Consider the following 19,939-nt stretch of genomic DNA (forward strand, 5'->3'; position numbering starts at 1 on the left):
AATAAATTTTATTTGATTAATTTGTGTTATTTCACAATTAATTAATTAAAATAATATATAGTATATTTGCGGCACGTTCCAGAGTGGAAGATACTACCAGTATCGCTCTGGTGTAAGACCACCATTCAGAATTGAAACGTTGCTCCAAATGGCTTTAGCCGTGTTTAGTGACTAGATCTGAATAGCCAGGTACTTCCCCACCTTCCTCTTTCCCTTCCCCACTTACCTTCAGCCTCACAACATCCCCCAATTGGGGATGCCATAGTCTCACTGGCTCCAGACGGGAGCAGTTGGGACTCTTGTGAGGTATTCACTAAAAAAAAAAAAAAAAATAATATTTATAGGAATTTTAATATACCAAAGGAAAAAATAAAACAAACACGAAGACAGTAAAGAAATAAAAGCGAAGAGAAAACTAGGCACTCGTAATAAATTATTAGATTACATTTCTTAATAATCTTTCCGATCCTGTCCTAACTTAATCTATTATCAATTTAGCTATTTTTGGACCGAAGAATAAATAACAGTTCACGCAGTTTCAGATCTGAAAATATTTTATTATTTGTTTTCGGTCTGAAGTACGAGAATACTTTTTGATATATTGCTGTATTGCTCGTTGGAACAGAAAGGTCATTTCTGCCCTTACTTCTAGTCTGATGTTTGTGTTCGACTGTTTTCATTTAAAGGTGTTTCATTTCAAATTGAAGCATTTGTGCGCTATCATGACAATACATTGTCAAAAGTCAATACCAATATGAACAACATTTTCCATGTATGAAAATATGTTCCTTGTAATGTGGAACGTTTTATTATTAATCAAACCTCTTTTTGAAATCCAGATTGTGTTTTATTCTGTATTTCTTACATGCGATATTCGTTTTTTTATTTAAAAGAATATCGCCATTTATTTTGTCTTCCAGATTCAGCAGACAGAAAATGTCACTGCTTAAACCATTTAGAGATGGCTTTTTTGTTTATTTTTTATTTCTCTCTTTGGTAATCCGATTTATTTCCGGCGACGCGCCCCGGACGTACGTCACGGGTCGGGCGCCTTCCGTCAAGCGTCCCAACGCTACCCTTAAGGACTACGCCGATTGCCGGCTGCGACTGCTCTAACCAACCCCTTTTATATCCTCTTCTTCCTAATATAAGTACGTGAATTATATACACACGTATCATAATAATTTATTTATTTTCGACAGTTTATATTTTATCAGTTTGTACATGTGTAGTATAGCCAAAATAAAATCGATAGTGTATTTCCTCCATGTGACTACCTATAAAAAAGGCAACATAATAAAAATAAATTGAAATTTATAAGAAAATAATATAAAAGCAATCAAATTGCTCGTGAAAAGTAAGGAAAACATTTACTCTATGGAGATTATTCTGGTGTTATTGAAGGTGTTGTATTAAGACAAGATAATAAATTTCAGACGGGAGGTAAAATTAATTAAGATAATTAAATTCTGATAATTATCAGAATCATACAAAAACTCACTCATGATAAAAATAATTCAGAAAAACATTTGTTTAATGTGCATACCTTGTAGTCAATGTATTGGTATCCTGGAGAATTTTCGATGCACATAAAACAATTAATATTTATTAAATGCAAACCTATGTTTACGAGACAAGGTTTTATGCAAATAGTATTTGACAAGTCAAAATATTTTACCATTAAATGAAGATATAATATATCTCGACGCCACCTAGTGAAAAATTAACTATTTAACAATACCTTTCCTACAAACATAAGCTGCTGAGAGAACTGCTGATCTGCCGATAATAATAATAATAATAATACCTGGATGACTTTTATAGCGCCGTTTTTGTGCAAAAACACCTCAAAATATTTTACACGCAAAACACTTCAATTATCTCAACCAAACGTATGTTGACAAATTTTCTTCAAACAAATGGTTGAGTATTGGAGAGTTGAGCGCAGAAATAGAAGGATTTGTGCTTGCCATTCAGGATAGAGTCATTAATACTAAAAATTATAGGAAGCATATAATCAAAGATACAAATCAAATTGATGATTTATGTAGAAAATGTTTGACTTTTCCGGAAACTATAGAACATATTATATCGGGATGTTCTATATTAGCACCGTCCGAGTATACATTTAGGCACAATCAAGTTTTAAAAATAATTCACCAAAGTTTGGTAATTAAACATAACTTGATTGACTGCCGTAATATAATACCATATTATGAATACGAACCAAATTCATTTTTAGAAAACGAATTTTATAAAATATATTATGATAAAACTATACTAACAGACCGAACGATTAGACATAATAGACCCGATATAGTTTTACATGACAAAATTAAAAAAATAACTAACATCATTGATGTCGCTATTCCAAATTCCTGTAATATTCAAAAATCTGTTAATGAAAAAATAAGAAAAAAAACAGATTTAGAAAATGAGATTAATAGAATTTGGCATTCTCAGACTATAAAAATATTACCGTTCGTTATTTCGGCTACTGGCATTATACCTAGCTCTCTCATTAAAAATTTAGTCGTATTAGATCTATCAAAAAATTTATATATAAAGATGCAAAAGTCGGTCATTTTGAATACATGTAGGATAACGAAAGATTTTTTAAATATCTATGTTGAGGGATCAGTAGGATTTATAGGCCCTGTTAGAAGTTCTACCGAGCCGAAACCTCTGATATGAAAATATCTGGAGTCGGTGAATTTTTTTTTCCCATTTGATCTCTGGTGAGTTGACGTGTTGTTGTTCTTGTATTGTTTGGTATTTATTTTACTTATATAATGCACTTGCATAGTGTTGATTGACTAGCTGATCATTTGAGGAAAAGTGAGTGGAAGGGTTTAGTTTTTCCTATGGGGAAGATTTAACCCGGACAACAAAATCGGAAGCAATAATAAAAGTGTTTATTCCGGTATGTGGGGAGGATAGTGCAGTCCCACACATTCCATATAGAGATACAAAAAAATATATGATCAAAAACAAAAAAAATAGAACAGAAAAACAAAGAAGAAAAAAAAAACAAAATAAATTGAAAATAAAATAGAATAAAATGATAAAATTAATAGAATAATAGAAAGTTGAAGCCTTTAGGGAGCCGTGACTATATTAGAAGCTAGTATTTTTCTCCAGTGTGCGTCAATGCTGGAAGATGGAGTGAGTCGGGCTTCCATAGTGAGGATATTCCCAGAGCTGCTTATCCTTTCCCTCATTCCTGCCACCCTGGATCTAGCTGAGCTCTTTATATAAAGGTAATTTTGAAAAGGACGGAACAGCTAAAAGATTATAATTTCTAAAGCGTTTTCTAATAATCAACCGAATTTCACGAACCTAGATTATTTAAGTTTGTAGATATTTTTTCAACTATCTAATTGATCGACGACCTTATTTTATTATTTTCACTATGTTTTTACCCAATCAATAGCTTTTTCCCAAGGAATCACAGTAAAATGTTTTTTAAATGATAATTTAGCAAGTATGTGACATTCTCTTTGCCATATTTATAAATATTCTTCTCGTGACACTGTTCGATTTTCCTCTGTATCGCTCTAATACCTTTACTTTGCATGATATTACAGTGGTCAGTAAAGTTATTCACCAGTATTTTCAATTATAACACTATCTGATCGAGCGGTAATGTCTTGAACCTTTTCCCCCGTTCCGACTGCTTTGCCTCTGTCACATTCCGTAATAATGCACCATACAATGAAATGTTCTCTCGCCGGAGGAGAGGAACTGTGCGGAAAAGTGCGTAGCAGAACTCTGCGGGCGCAATGCGCGTTCCCTTGCTACAGCTTGCGGAGTTGCGAGACGGTCTCGAGATTGCCTGATTAGCAGTAGCACCGAGACGAGCCCCTCCGAGCTCAATCCGCGTGAGAGCGCTATCTCGCCGACGCGACGCTTCCGAAGAACGAACCACTAAATTATCGACGCCGCCTGGCAGATTTTACTGCTATCTATTTGTCGCACGCATTACTCGCGACGTTAACTGCTGCTTCGGGCCGTTCAGAGTGAATAGTTGACATTGGAAACAGTCGTAGGTGGGAATTGTCTGTGGTGGCACTATTAATTCACTTGTTCTAGAGGTGTTTGTAACAGGTGACCCGATACATTAGTACACAAGAAGGCTTGGTAACCGCAATAGCGACGGGAATGCGTTGTATTGCAGAGGATTTGCGGTATCGTGTTCGGATTTACTACTGATAACTATATGTTGTTGACTTTAGCCCTGGGATCATTATCAAACATTTGCTTCCAATATATTTCGAACGTTTGTTTTTCGCAAAATGTTAATGTAAATATTTTCACTCACTGTATTATTCAAAAACAATGAAAACCTGTGTTTTATTTAATAAACTTCATTTGAAGCTGTATTTAGTTTTGATTGAATCCATGTTTTAACATTGCTTTATTCATATTATTTTAACAGTTCATAATACCAAATGGAGTTAACATTGTTAATGATTATTGGGGAACACATTCTCAATTATTCCTGATGAGGCGTTTTGATTGAGTTTTATATTCTGCCGTCACGTAGAATGTGTGTTGGTATGTTATTAGAACGAACCATAGAAGAACGAATAACACTGGCAATACCCCATATACGAATTTTAATGGAAACAAATGTTCCATTTAGCCCAATAGCTCAGTGATCCGTCTCACTTACACTCGCCTGATATCGTAGATCTCCAACTCTTTTGAATTTCGAATGGAAATTTAACCTCGATTAGGCAAATGTTTGGATCACGAAACACGCCCACAAGACGCTTCTTGTGTTATTCTTTATTCTGTGTAACGGACGAATTGTTCGTGTGGTCGCCGGCTTCACAAGATGATCATTTGTATTTCTATCGGCTTCGCTCAATTTGGTTTCGCATCAAAACTTTCCCGTTCCACATGAGAATGAATGATTGAAGTAATAGAACAAAACTGTTTTCGTTTATTGTTGTTTCGTAGTTTATTTCTTCGCTACACCATAAAGTTAACCGCGCTGAAGATAGTTTCGGAGCCAATATAAAGTTTCGCCGACCTTACATCATACGTGAACTCCACCAAGAAACTCGCGGTTTCCAAACCTTTGCTACAAGTTTATCATAAACATAATGGACGTGTAGTTAATACTTGCCCCAAACTGCTTTAAACGGCAATCTTCCTTCAACAGGGTTCGAAGTTGCGTAACTTTTAAACCTGCCCAAACACCCCCGACAAGCGAAGGTTCTACTAATATACCCCACTTTGTAGAAAGAGACTCTCCTAATTAGTTCATGCAGGAGAATTCACTAATTAAATATTATAAGTTCTTACTAATTCCCTACATACTTCGTACGGTAAGTAGCTTATCGCTTCCGAGCTCTTGTAAACACTTGCGTAGTAATATCCTTACTTCTTCACAACAAAGAATCACCACAAGCAAAGATGTTATTAATAAGAGCACGTGTTTCAAGCGGTACTTTGTATGGAAATGCGAAATAAAGTGTATCTATTAATGTTAGGTATATTAAATTTCTCCTTATGCTGGATTAAGTTTTCCAGATGATACCCTTAATAAGGTTTACCATCAATCCTCCTTAATGAAACATTTCTTCACGCACGCTCTAGTGATTTCATATTATAGCGTATTTACAGTGGGCGGCTCTTATGATTAGAGTAATTATTTCCCCTCGTGTTTTTAAACCTCAAATTGCAGTTATTACGTAAATAATTTCCGCAAAATTCTGCTCTAACCTTCAACTTAATTTATCCCTTTTTTGTTACCCTGATGATTTAACTCCTTAACCGTTTTATCCTTTATTAGTCCAAGTATCAATAACTAACTTCGTTAATATTGTTAAGTACACTTTATGAAAATGTTCAAAGGGATTAGTTACCTTACCTATCCCTTGTTACAATTTTGACTGAGCGTAAAATAGAAGCACCACGCCTTTATTAGTATATCAGTACCTTAGTAATAGGCATATTAAAAATCATGTAAGAACGCAATCATGCGTAAAATGTGTATCACGCTTTTATTGTTATCATAATAAATCGCGTTAATTTGTAAAGATAACGACCATTACCGAAGAATTGTGAATATTTAATCTTTGAAGCTTGGTACTGACGTCACCCAACATTACAAGTACGTTAATTTTAATTTAAAAAGAGGAACTAATTATTATTAACGTAGCCATTTTTCAAGAATATCCACCCAAACTGAGACTCCGGGTGTATACACGCAAAAATTCTATCCACCTCAGCAACAGAATCATTTTTCTGAATGGCAGTTCACGAAATCTGTTCGATTCTCGTTGGAGGCCTCGAGGAGACCCTGATGAAAATAATTTAATTATAATAGTAAATAGAGAAAAGGGAGGTGTTGGAAGAGACCAATCCATCCACAGCCGAACTATTGAACTTAAGAACGAGTCGTAGAACGACTCGTAGAAACGGCCCGATTACAACAAATTACAATTGTTTGTTTTGCGCGCGTTTGGCGTATTTCCCGACTGTGCACCGGTGCCGAAGAGATCAATGATGCTTGCTCCTCGGAGCATTTTCCATTAAAATCCCGGTAGTTCAAGGACAGCTTTCCCACCTGACGTCCGTTTCTGTTCATGTATTTTGGGCTCCAGATCAAGGGGATTAAATGATGGGGGAGCACTTGCGATTTATTTATTTATTTAAGACACAAACAGAACATTTGTGATGTATGTTTTTATAGAACTTTTTTTACTACTATAATATAAATATATATAGACCCTAGACCAGTGATTCCCAAAGTGGGTGGTACCGCCCCCCTGGGCATTGATGAAATCCAGAGGGTGGCGGTGGTGGCCTCTAGGGCTAACGATGGGCGGTGAAGGGCTGAAATGAGGGTCAAAGGAATTTTAAAAATATTTTCCTAATGAAATCGTCATGATCATCAATAAGAGTCTTGAAAAAAACGTTTACCGTATTTGCTACCATTCCTTTTCAATTGTGGGGAGGGACGTTGAACGGAAATATACTTTAAGTTGACCGTTAGATTGGGATCCTCTGCTCTAGACTAATGCGTCTGCAGCATTCACATTTGCACATTCCTAAAAACAAACACATAAATATTTGACAATTCTTCAGGGTCGGGCCAATACAGACACACAGGGATTTGTACAGGGCAGTAGTATACTATTAGAGTACCTGCACGCTCAGCTTCTGAAACTAGCTCAACTCTGGCTTCGTTGGAGACACCGTGCCAGAGCTGGTTACTTAGAGTCCCACCAATCGTATCAATGGAAGGCTTTTGGGAATATTGCTTCCGTGGAAGGACGCTAAATTAGCATTTCTATCCCTTTTAGACGTAATCAAACATGATTTGGTCTTTTTCCTCTTACCCCAAATGGAAACTCTCTCGAGATAACCGTCCATTATCTGCTTCAAAGCCCTCCGAACCGTTGGAGTTTGTGCGCGTGTCAATCAAAAAACTATCATGGACTGGGAGACGGAACTGACCCCTGTGGGACGCCAAGTTACGCCGGGAAGTTCTTAAGAATGCTATTTGTTGACAAGTTCTCGTTGCCAAACCAAGTCAAAGGACTTGGAAATGTCCAGTACTGTTTGGGTCTCACCGTAATGTTCCAATCACCGCCCCCATGATTTTTTTTAGTATACGATGAGTGAGTATTTTCTCAACTAAGCCCTTTTTTGGTTTTGCACCCTGTCGCGCCACTTTCGAAACTGCTAGAGGAGTTGAAATTCGACTGAACTCCACGAATAAAACCCATCCTACATTGTTTATTTATTTTCGGGTCACATATACGAGTATATAACGTAGGGAGTATTTATCAAAACAAGCACGGGCATCAATTTACCACAATTTGCAGCCGGAGGAAAAGCGTCGCTCTCTTTGTTGATTAATTTACGTTTTGGTGCGTAAACTTGTTAATTAGTGAGATATGCGATCGCGGTTAGTTGATTAAGTAGAGATGATTCTTGGCTACCACGAGTCGCTGGTACCCCGCTAATTGGGCAGGGAGTCTCTGTGGACTGAATATCTCACTCTACCGAGAATACCAATAAAGGACTGAGATTGGCGAGTGAGATTATGATAACACTGTAGTTATTATAAGAGTATCAAACATTTGTTTTTAAACTGCACCCATTACAGACTAGTACATTTTTCACACAATTTAAAAGATTACAGTTGAGGACTTTTGGTCACTGGAAATCTTAGACATTTTCCCACATCTTTATAAAATAAAAACGGTACGTTAATTTGTAGTATTATTACTTTTATTAGTAATTTTTTTAAAAGTGTGTATTTTGAGTGCCCCCTTTTGGAGCTGATCCATAAGCCCCCGAATTCCCAATTTCTACCGATTTTTAACATGTTTCTCTTTAACTCTTTAGGTTTAAGTTCCAAATAAAATATATGTCATTTTTAAAGATAATATCTATACATTTGTTATGCCGAAACGGTAATTATATGAAATTCCTCGATAGAAAAACATCGCAAAGTAAGCTACGAAAATTATTAAAACCACGTTTTGTTCTGTTATTTAGCAGTAGTGATAGTTTGTTATAAAATTTGTCAATTCATTCGTTACAGGCCAGTCCCATTTTTAACAGGAAAAAGAATAATTTGACCGGATTTTTAATGAATTAACAATATTTCTCATCAGTAAGTTTTCTCCACGCAGCTACTAATACTCCATCTTTGCTACTCGGGCACATTGCGATTTAAATCTGATTATATTCAATTATGGTGATATAGTATATAATATTCTCCTGATAAAATACCTGTCCCATATAGGGCATAAATATGGGATGATAATGCCTATTGATGGCATCAGGAAACCGTAAAATCCTGAATAATGAGGCGTTGCGTTGCGAAGGATGTTCAATATTTTACCTGGAAACGCTACGACGTTATAAATATCCTTAATACTAAGGTAGCGTTTGCTTTATTATTTATAACTGAACTATTTTTCCTCTAATATGCTGTTACATATTATGCTCTTTTTATTAATCCCGGCACATTTATTTTTACATTCATAAATATAGGTACACTATTTAAAAGGTTGATACTGTCTGAACTGGAGATGAATTAAGTGGCCGAGCAAGATAGGTAAATACCTACTGACTTATTTTGATTTAAGTATCAGAGCATGACCGAGTAAAATTATTGCAACCCTATTGTATACTGCAAGTGGACACTATAATCCGTTTGTATGGATGTAATCCCAACCAAAGTGGAGTTACCCTTATTTATGTTTTTTGTTGTTGTTTCAAAACTACATATTATGATACAGGGTGCAGCAAAAAAGACAGTGCCTTTTGGAAAGGTCGGTACATCTTGTGCGGGAGGGGTAGTAACCTGGTAGGAGTCTCACTGTGTCGGGAGGGTCGTGGTGTTTTCAGTCGTTACCATGGTTTGGTCCGGACAACACCGGGATCTCGCTGTCCGAACGTTTCTTGAAAATGGTAATTCTTTCGTCGCCTCCCGGCAGAACTTGTGACGGGCTGCAATTTACGACTCTTCCTGTGGGGCTACTTGAAGGAATATGTTTTTAAATGTCGGCCTCACACCTTGGAAGAACTTGAGGATCGAATCCGGGTGGAAATTACCGCTATACCCGTCGAGATGTTCCAAAATCCGGCCGAAAACTTCAGAAATTGCCTTCATCATTGTATCGCTGCTGGGGCCATCATTTTTCTAATGGCATCTTCAGGACTTGCATAAAACGGCATTATGTACCAAATAAAATAAACGTTATTTCTAATAGCCCTTCAAATCTGTTTTTGCACTTTTATTTTTTATTTTTATGTGACACCTCACAAGAGTGTCCCTGCCTGTGCAGTGTACAGACAGGGGAACTATGTCACCACCCGGTTGGGTGGCGTTGTGAGGCGGAATAAGGTAGGGGCTGTAGGAAGGGATTTGTTAATGCGGGCCTTGAAGAGGCTCGGATTATAGGAGGGAGGAAAAACAGATGCCGGTAGCTCGTTCCACATACGAGCCGACTTACACAAAAACGAGTCGTAAAAACGGCCCGTTCTCATGAAGCCAACGTCAACCGTGAACGGGTGTTCAGTTCGTGTCCGTCGAGTTTCGCGCACGTGCACCGGTGCATCAGGAATCAATGCTGCTAGCTCCTTGGAGCAGGCTCCATTGAAATACCTGTAGAACAGACACAGCATGCCTACATTGCGTCTATGCATTAGAGAAGGCAATCGTTTTGTTAACAACGGATTGTCAATCAGACGAATCGCTCTCGTATTTTGGGGCACCAGCCCAAAGGTGGCTCCCAAATTCAATAGTTGGGCGGACTTGAGACTTGTACAGGGTCAGCAGCTGGTCCCTGTACAAGACGCCCAACTTTTTGGAGGCCTGTCTTTTTCAAAGACAATTTTCTCAAAAAATTACTATTTTTAAGTGGTACTAATGATACGTCATCGATTTTTATTTTTTTTGCAAACATTGCATATTTATTTTTGTTATATACATTATAAAAATAATATTTGTTATGTCCACCAGGTTTCGATTGTGCCTAATCAAGCTTTATGAGTATTGAGTAATGAATTGATAGATTTTATTATAAATCAATATTTTGATGCCCGATGAAGTTTTAATACAAACCCGAACCGATCGAAATCTAATATATAAATCTTTCTTTCATATTTGAAGTAAATGTTAGTTACTATTTCATTAAATTTGTTCGCTTGAATTGTGTTGGTTGGTAATAGTGGTCGTAAAAATGCCAAATGTTCACAGTGTTAATAACAGTGCCTACATAAATTTCAATCGATTTTTTTTTCTCTTGCATTTTTTAATTGCACCTAGCCCCAACATTGTTTACTTTTCTTTGAATTCAACGCATCTTGCAGGCGAATTAAAACCAGTCTCGCTTCTTCGCAATCCTTAAAATGTCTGAATACGGTTGAGCTGACAATCTAAATATATATATTATTATTTTTTATTAAAGATAAACTTATGTTTACAAGACAAGGTTTTTATGCAAGGCACAAAGGATAATAAATTATTATAAGATATAATTATTAGTCTGAAACACAAATATAAATTGAAATAAATTTCCGAGTAAAAATAAATGTCGCCGATGGGAAATATTATGTTTATTTTTTATTCATTTTCTTTCAGTTGACATTCATATCCCAATAAATGTATTACGGAATATTACTAATCCACCAAGTTTCCCATTAAAGTTTTTACTGGTAGGCTGACAGATCGGTTGTAGTACGCGTAAAAAACATGCCTTGGAGATTGAAAAAAAAGCATTTATTTGCATATTTCCAGTTTTCTATGTTTTATTTGTACCCTCTTCTAGTATGTAATCCATATAAATGAATTGTGTATTTGCGCTTCCGTGCTGTCCTGTATTATCATTGATGATGTGCACTGTACACATTTCAGTTGTTCTGCAGTAAAAACTGCATGGCGTGCAAAGATTTTGTTTAGAAAACCCATGAATTTTGCTTGAAATGGTCCAGAAGAAAATTATCCAGTTTTACGATCCAATGTTTTTAAATGCACCATGTTCTTGTAAAAAATGATAGAATCGTCAACACATTTTAACATTCTTATGAATATTTCGTATGTCGCATTTCCTTGCTACATTGTTGTAATGACCGGTCAGTGGCTGAGTTGACATCGCGTTTGGTTCCCACCCAAGCGTAGAGTGTTCCTTATTCCTCGACTGGCTAAGTCCTCCATCACAGCACAAGCAACATTCTCCGGTTACTCTAGTGGTAGTAGGAGATTTTCAAATATCGTCAGGTTATTCGTAAACGTAAGTAGGTACGCAGAAAACGATAATAATAATATTATATCTTATTTGTTTATCATGCTTCGCGCCTATTTTCGTTTTTTTGATTCCATGAATAAGTGAACCAATGATTGATCGAAAAGGTACGCGAAACCTTCCGCAACATAGAAAGTCACGAATTCCGATTACAGTTATATAACCGCCGTAACCTTAACAATCTATTGTTCCAATGCCCTGCCGGGTCCAGTATGTATCAGCCATTGGTCAGAACTCTCTTACAGGCGAACGGATTATTCATAAAGAAGAACTTTCGTCAGCCAAATTGTTTCATCAACAAAGTTAAAAAATAACTATTCTAAACGATTATTGCGATACAACCGAATTTAAATTCTGCGAATATAAATTAATTGATAGTACATAACTCAATCTGAGTGAACGTATTTGAAACTAACGAGAAAATAAAACCACTTTTATCAACACAGTTGATCGAACAGTTCTTCTACCACTCTCATGTAATATTTGAATGGGGGTAAGTATAAATTTGACTCCCTCTTGCAGGTCTGTAATGAGTTTTTCTTGTCGTGCCACAGGGGTAGAAGCCAATAATCGAATTTGACGATGAAAGTAGGAAGCTTTCTACATCCATATTTTATTTTTAACGCAGGAGTGGTTTTCGATACGGTTTATTACGTTATTCCCTCTATTTTTTATTCCAAAATACGCTTTTCTTCATCAGAGGAAATCTAGAATCAGCTCGATCTTTTTCGTCGAAATAAATCTACTAATCATAATACCTTGGCACAACTTGGCCAACAGAAATAATGCATTCGCTTAATCTGATAATAATTGATTACTCTTTTGTTTGCTTTCTATCGATTTACAGGTTATTTTCCTGAAAGTTTTAAGTTATATCAAGTTATATTAATTTAAGTTTGACAGAGATTACGTGAAACGTTTGAATAAAGGCTACCTACCATGAAACATTGATACTTTGGAAAATGCTACTTCGTATTCAGTTGTTATCATACGCCCAACGGTTAGCATAAGAACATTGAAATAGGAAAAAAAACATGGAAAAAAAATTCTTGGTAATATTGAAATCATGATAGTAACACGTTATATGTTGTGTACACAAAATTATCTGTGCTCGGCCTAGTATAAAATGAAAATAATAATTCGCATACCGTTTGACATCCGAATAAAATTTCATTCAAATCATTTTTATTGGCAATGTGTATTCCAGCCATTCCGCCTTCTGGTATATATTTTTATTTCATACGTCTCACTTTCGTTCACAATGTTGCCGGGAAATACAACGAAATTATTTGCATCTCACGTTCTGAGATGTGCTTTTGAATTCTTATTCCCTATCTGTATTATGATTCGATAGACTCCATTCAACAGTACCCAAAGCGGAGCAGAGCGGCTGGTGTGGAGGGCGGGGGTGTGGGAAGTATTGGGCGGGGATACGGTGCAGCCGAGCGGAGTTGCGTGAAATAATGCGCTGGATATTGAAATATTACTGAAATAGCAAGGAACTAGGAATTGTAACGTTTTTATAACGGTGTAATGTACATTTATTCCGATATGTCCCGTCTAGAATGATATTTCCAAAAGTTCGATAGCTTGCGATGAATTGGTAACCGCCGAATTCCACGTACATTTTCTATTGATGACAATTCATGGTGGAATTCATTAATAATAATAACAGTTTGTTCCAGAATGTATGCAGGGGTAGTGCAATGCAATACATTCCGTATTTTAAAATAACAAAAAAATAAATCAGACAAATAATGATAAAAATAAATTAGACAAAATAAAAATACATAAAAAGACACATTAATAAAATTAAATAAAACAGAAAAAAAAGAAATAATATAACTAAATGCGGAAAATAAGTGAAAAATGTTAAGCACAAAAAGTATGTAAGCAGCCGTTAATTGAGGATATTTGACCATCTCCTGTCTCCAGAGGGCCATCAGGGAGGACTCTATCCAGGCAACCTTGGCAGTGATGATTACATTATGCATCTGCGCCATAAGCTTCTCATGTGGTGGCGGAGAAGCGCTCTGAAAGAGTACATTCGTCCCTCCAGGAAAGTTTCCGTAGTGCTGCAATATCTCGGTAGGCGGAGTACTTGGCGATAAGCATTATTTTAGCTTATGTCATTGGGATGCAGTGTAATCTACCTACCGTTCTGACGTGTAATGGTGCTGCAAACATGAAAACGCCTTGACAGCACACCTGATCTAACGAATGTCGCTCCTCTTTATCTTTCCATGTCCTCGATGTCTTTCGGGTCGTCTGTGATAATATGTCCCAGGTATTTGACGCTACGACTAACATCCATTTTTCTTCCGTCTAGCCATACTGGTGGTGTTTGCATGATTTCGTTTTTACATTTGAAAACCACTATGATTGATTTGAACGTATTGTGTACAAGGTTATGATTTTTCGCTAAATATAACACCTCGCTTTGAAAGGGACATTAGCATACCTTGAAAGGGACGTTCATTAAAATTAGTCTGTTGGATACGTAGAATGATTTATTTTTTCAACAAACATAACACTTATTGATAGTTGTATATAAACATAATACGTTAACTTAGTGTGCATGTTACCATTGTAAAAATATCTTAATATAAACACCTCAGTAAGCAATCTAATACAAATAAGAACAAATATAAAAGAACCAGCATTATTTCAGTATAATTTGTGGAGTAACATGAACATTTTTAGAACATTTAAATTCAAATATTTACTTTTGCAGGACACGCTCTAGATTAGTAAAGAATTGAGAAGTGTTAGCCCTATTGAAACCCTTTGCCCTCGAGAGAGAAGTTTTCTTTTTAAAAATCCACTAAGCTAATGTATATTAACTAGCTTTGCAGTTTTTGGTCCACTCTTCCGGAGAATATATACTCTTGACCATAGAAAATTGAAATGCAAGGTTTCTTGTTTGGATTGTAGTTAGTCGTTGGCATATTTTCCAGCGGTCTTTTAATATATAGCAAACATATCTTCTTGTTTCAACGAAATTATTTTCTTATTTCCTTTATTAGGCCCATAATAAAACTTAAGGAAATATGTCATCCTTTGCCTGTTTTAAATACCTGGCAAACGCCGATTTTCCTGTTCCATATATTTTTGCAACCGACCTCGTACTTTGTTTTTTGGTTACAACTTCGACCGCAGCGACCGACCGAGACCGCATCGACCGCAGCTTCGATTTCTGTTGTACTATTCTTTATTATTGGCGTTGTCTTAAAAATAATTGTAAATCTCATTAGATTAAGTTTAATACGAAGGTGTAGGAATTTTTCTTAAACTGAACAAAAAATTAATCATAGATGAATGGGACATATGCCAATGAAAGGGACGTCTCTTTCATAATCAGTTCACATGTCCCTTTCAAAGAATTGCGATCATTTAAACACGATACAAAATATACTTACATTAAAGCAAAATCGATTAAACTTACCTGTAAAATCTGAGATGGTAGAATAATAATTCAATTTTGTTGAAGTACTTATGTTATAACTTCATGATAAACTATTAATTCAACGTGTCTTGTAAAATTTACTTTCACGGTACAAAAAATGTCGACACGTCTAACTAGATACGCTGCCGACGCGGGATGGAATTTTTCTTGTCGATTCCTGTCCATTCCGCAGGGCGAGTATTGTATTTTTGCAGTTTTTTGTATGTCCTTTTCATGATTTCATGTCCCTTATATCATTTACTGTGTATTATTTTAACAATTTTAAAAATTAAAATGTTTTATATTTTGGGTATTTTAATGAATAAATTGTGAAAATACTTTTTCAAAAAAAAAAACATTATCCACCCCTTTCATGGGAATCCTCCCCTACATTGTGACTGTTTTCCAGTTCGTATAATATGCTTTGTACTGTTTTATTTTTGGATAATTTGGACGGTCTGTAAACAAATATAATAATTGAATAAATAATTTATCAAAACAATTAAAAACTTTTACCCATTTTTATCGTTACCGGTTTCAGTTGTCACGGCCATCTGATATATTTTTTCCTCTATGGTATATACCCGTACATTGGTGTATATGGGCATGGGTGGTAAATAATGATTTCATTTTAATTACGTTCAGTATTGTATGATTGTTAATCAGTATTGTATTGTTATATCCTGATTTTACATATTACATGATTTTACTAGATGTGTATAGATGTAGTATGTTGATGTTTATTGTAGGGTAACGATCAAAATAAAAAAGTGTATAAAAGTTTAGAATTCCGTTAATAAATTATTCTCATGAATTATAAGTATAAGAATGTATCGGGTCATGCGCCAATATTAATTACGTTTATTTTATATAGTTTTCAAACATTCGTTTGGTTGTTTTTAAAATACGTATCTTGTTATAATAATACCGTAATTATTAGTAATAAAACTGTTTAGAAACCACAGACACGCGGTAATGGAGCGCGTATAATACGCATAATGGTCGTGAGATTATAAAAGGTGCTTGACGAATTGTGCTTTTATTAACCATTTAATTTATATCGGAAACTATAATTCGTTTCGTTTTCCACGCAAAAGGGAAAATCAAAGAATAACTAATTTATTTATGGTAGTCGCTTGATTTGTTTAGCTTTAATATTTTTTACGATGTTTTACTGCGTTATAGAATTTCGCGATATTTACACTGTTGCGGTCGTAATACAAACTTCGAAAATTGTGAACATTTAAACCAGATTTACATAACCCGTCAATGTGACAGATTCAACTTTTAAGATTAAATATATATAGAGAAAAAAATATACTTTTTTCTTTGGAATATTTGTTGGTTACAGCCTTCTAATATCTTTGGTTACAGCTGATAAATGAAGTGAATATTTCATATATTTTTTAAATGAATATTAATGGTATTTCTAGGTTCTCCTCACTAAGGACCTGTCCCGAGGCGAACTAAAGTTATTTTATTTGTCTTTAATGTCGTTTTTAGTGGGTTTTTTTTTAGTTTTTTGTCGATCTCTTTCAGCCTGATTTTTATCTCGATTTGTACTCCTTAAACTTTTCTATTAGTTTTATATCTGGGGGTAGGATGTTGTAGAGTTTTGTTGCAAATTACATGTTTTTTCTTTGTCAGAATATCGTTTTATAACTTGGAATGTTTTTCGTGACATTTTGTTTCGGTGTATTATTTTTTATAGTTTCTATAGTAGGTATATTGTTGGCATTTATTTGTTCTACATTTTGTACGTCAAAACTATTGAAAATTTCAATCGAAGGCGTTCTTATGGGTACTTTCAGTGTGTGGTCTTTATGATTCTTTTTTTATTTGTATTCAGGTTTTGCATTATTAGATCTATCCCATCTTATAATTTCATATTCGATTTGCGAATGACATAATGCTTAATGGACTTTTTTCATATCATTTATATTTACCACGTTTCTTAGATTTTTAAAGAAGTATAAGTATAGTGAGTTTTTTACTGAATCTTAATCTATCTAATAAATCTGTCTGAATATATTTTCTTTGTCGGCCTTCTTATTTCGTGGATATGTACGTTATATACTTTTTCTATGGAAACCCGTCAAATCGATCGGTTAACTAATGATATAGTCGTTATTTAGTGAACAAAAAATAGATAAACCATTCGTGGTTAATCGTACAATGCAGAATTCCTAATTGATTTTGATGTATAGTTTACCTGATGTACGCAGATACTTTACTATTTCACCGTAATTCAAAAATCACACTAATAAATCTTTCTTTTAGTTTCCAAAATTACTAGAATTACTTTTTATTACATTATTAAAAAATCCGTTCTGTTATAGTTGAAAGTAGGTACACAAATCTCTAAATAGTATAAAATAAAGTTCTTCTAAACTACGCAACGGATTTCAATAAGGTTTTCATGTGTTCATGTTCTCAACATATGCATGTATATAATACAGTGAAAAGTCGATGTTTTTTAAGTCGTAAAAATATATAATTTTGGGCGCTTACATTGCTAACGCTGGCTAAACCTTATTATATACACCAAAACAATGTACTACGCAATTCTACAAAAAATTAATGGTCTCGATATTCGTCAAAACTTCATAAAAAAGATGATTATCCATGTGCACAAAAATCTAGAATATTTTAATAAATTTTATCATAAATATAGTACAAGAAGTCACACCAGAAAAGATCTCGTGGTCCCAGGGAGCAATACGGCAAAATATCAAAAGACATATCTGGGACCGAGATTATATAATAAAATCCCCCCAGATTTAAATAAAAAAATGCAAGTGTCCTACATCGGTTCAATAATAACCAAATGGTTGATTGGCTTAGGTAGGGAGGAGTCTAAAAAACTATTATATAATGTCACTTAAAACTCTACATGTTTACCTGTGTCATATTTAGTAAAAACTTAATATAAGACTGAAAAACTATTATATAATGTCACTTAAAACTATACATGTTTAACTATTAAAGTCACTTTTAGTAAAAACTTAATATAAGACTGAAAAACTATTATATAATGTCACTTAAAACTATACATATTTACCTATTAATGTCACATTTAGTAAAAACTTAACATAAGTATACTTAATTTTTTTTAAAAGAGTTAAAATTATATTACATTTGGCATTTCACAAACATTTGGTTCCTTAGAACAGGCAATCTGCCTAGCCAGGAACTAAATTCAACCTAACAAAACGTAATAACACTTGTACCTACCTACTTATTTTAAATATATGCTCTCATTATGCTATATTATTACTGTTATGTCTGCTTTAAATGTATCTAATATAAAAAAATAAATAAAATAAAATAAATAAATAAATTGTATATGTTAAAAAGGTTAACACAAAATACACGATGGCATATGTCTATCTCCTAAGGTCAACCCCCAGCAATGCCGGGTAGAAGTCAGCTAGTCATGAATAAATGTTTTGCAATATTGACAACCTGTAGTTTTGGTCAGAACCGTCAATTTGTATACCACTTTCAAGTACTTTTGTACCACAGTCAAGCCAAACTCTAACCGTTGCGTCACGACGATGATTGAGCCCTCAACTTGTTTGTTTTTCACGGCGAAAAAGTGTTGACGACTATTACACAAATATTAATTGTCGTCCGATTAGACGGAGTGTTATTTGACCGATCAATTTCACGACCGCTTTCACAACCAACCAGTGCGGCCGCGTTCGCACGGTGCCGATGGCCGGTGACGGTTGCTGGTGCCGGTAACCGGTGACGATGGAACATCCACGGAATATCTACATTTATCTTATATTTCTGTACCTTAAAGGTACGATTCGGAGGTCGGCGGCAGACCGCAAACCGCAGCGACAGACCGCAGACTTAATACTAAATGTTATAATAATTGTTGTTATTATCGTGTCTTGTCTGCGATTTGCAGTCTGCCACCGACTTCGGACTCATACCTCAAAGCTGAAAAGCTGGAAGTCAAATTACAAATATTTCTTCTGGGCTTCATGTTTATACATTTTACAATTTCAATCTTGTCCGAGTTAAGAGCTGAAAATAAATGACTGGACATCAGTGTATTAGTCTATATTTTAGACAAGCCTATTTTAGAAATGATATACCGGAGGACTCCATCGTTTTCATCATTAATAGTATATAATACTGAATATTGGGAATATATTGATGAAGTTATATTATGAATATATTGTCAAATTAATTTCGCAAAAAATGTGACTTCCGTACTTTCAGCTTTAAGGTATAGATTTTATTTTAGATATATTAAATCGATATTTTTTAGAGGACAATTTCTCTTAATATGATTCGCAAAAACTTTCAAACACCGACGCAATTTTCTTTTCACATTTGTTTTTAAAATAAGATTGCGGATTATTTTTTTAAAAGATAAATTATTATCATCCGACCTTATCGTATAATATAAGATCCTACCGGCTGCGCCAGTGTTGTATCCTTGTATAGATCCACAAGGACCGGGGTGTATTAATGTTAAATGTAATTTCACTTATTTATTCGAAGGCCCCATGGGAGAAGAGTCTACTCCTCCTTGGTTCCCTGAAGCCCCCACGAGAGAAGAGGACCTCATCTCTTCTCTCCACTCCTCCTTGGTTCCCTGAAGGCTCCGCGAGGGACAAGGCCTTCGTCTCTCCTCCCCACCCCTTCTTGGCTCCCTAAAGGCCCCATGATGGAAGAGGACTTCGTCTCTCCTCTC

At 35.1% G+C, this 19,939-nt stretch overlaps 1 protein-coding gene across 3 annotated transcripts in view; it reads left to right on the forward strand.

Annotated features, from left to right (window-relative positions):
- LOC149421895 (protein-tyrosine sulfotransferase-like) overlaps positions 1-19,939 on the forward strand; it is a 399,323-nt gene that overhangs the window by 180,355 nt on the left and 199,029 nt on the right. The gene's annotated exons all lie outside the window — the stretch shown is intronic.

The sequence above is a fragment of the Hesperophylax consimilis genome, chromosome 8 (assembly GCF_061612785.1).
Source record: "Hesperophylax consimilis isolate HC1 chromosome 8, BYU_Hcon_1.0, whole genome shotgun sequence".
Lineage (NCBI taxonomy): Eukaryota > Metazoa > Arthropoda > Insecta > Trichoptera > Limnephilidae > Hesperophylax > Hesperophylax consimilis.